Genomic DNA, 847 nt, shown 5'->3' with positions numbered 1-847 from the left:
AATCAGAATCAAAATCCATGGTCGGGTTTGATTTTTATAAGGAAAAATGTTCACGTCCTTTTTTACAACCCCGACTCATTGACGATGTTAGAACCGAGCCGGCGGTGTCAGATACGACCGATCGCCCCGGTCCCGATCGTCATTTACGTTGTGCATCGGTCTGCCCGAGATTACGTGGTGCATCGGTCTGGACTTAGAGATATATTTTCGACGTGAAAATGTTCCGATACAACTTTTGAACTAGGATAGTTAGAGAGATGATTTTTTCTGGGATGTACGTTGATTGGGGAATGGATTGTGGGAAATAACTTGCCATGACCGAGGTGTTCTCGAATTTTTTTTTTTTTTTCGAAAAAAATTTTCTGATTGTGGAATTTTCTCAAATTTGATTTGGTTGCCTCCTAATGTGTTCTAATAGCGATAATCAACAATCAGAATCAAAATCCATGGTCGGGTTTGATTTTTATAAGGAATAATGTTCACGTCCTTTTTCGCCTATGTTCTTTTTCGACGTGAAAAGTTCCGATACAACTTTTGAACCAGGATAGTTAGAGAGATGATTTTTTCTGGGATGTATGTTGATTGACGTACGAAACTTGGAAAAAAAATAGAAAAGACCGAGGTACTCTAGAAAAAAAATTTATTGAAAATATTTTTTTGATTTCGGAATTAATTCGAAATTCATTCAGATGTCTTCTATCAATATCGCGAAAGAAAAATCAATAATCAGAATCGATATTCATCTAAGATTATTTCCTTTTGGATTGTGTTAACATTCGGTACGATCTTGTCTACGTGATGCATCGGTTTGTTTCTCGGCTCTTGTGAGCAAGTTGGACACTCGAGA

Source organism: Harmonia axyridis, chromosome X, assembly GCF_914767665.1.
Source record: "Harmonia axyridis chromosome X, icHarAxyr1.1, whole genome shotgun sequence".
NCBI classification, from domain to species: Eukaryota; Metazoa; Arthropoda; class Insecta; order Coleoptera; family Coccinellidae; genus Harmonia; species Harmonia axyridis.
This window is presented reverse-complemented; position numbering follows the sequence as displayed.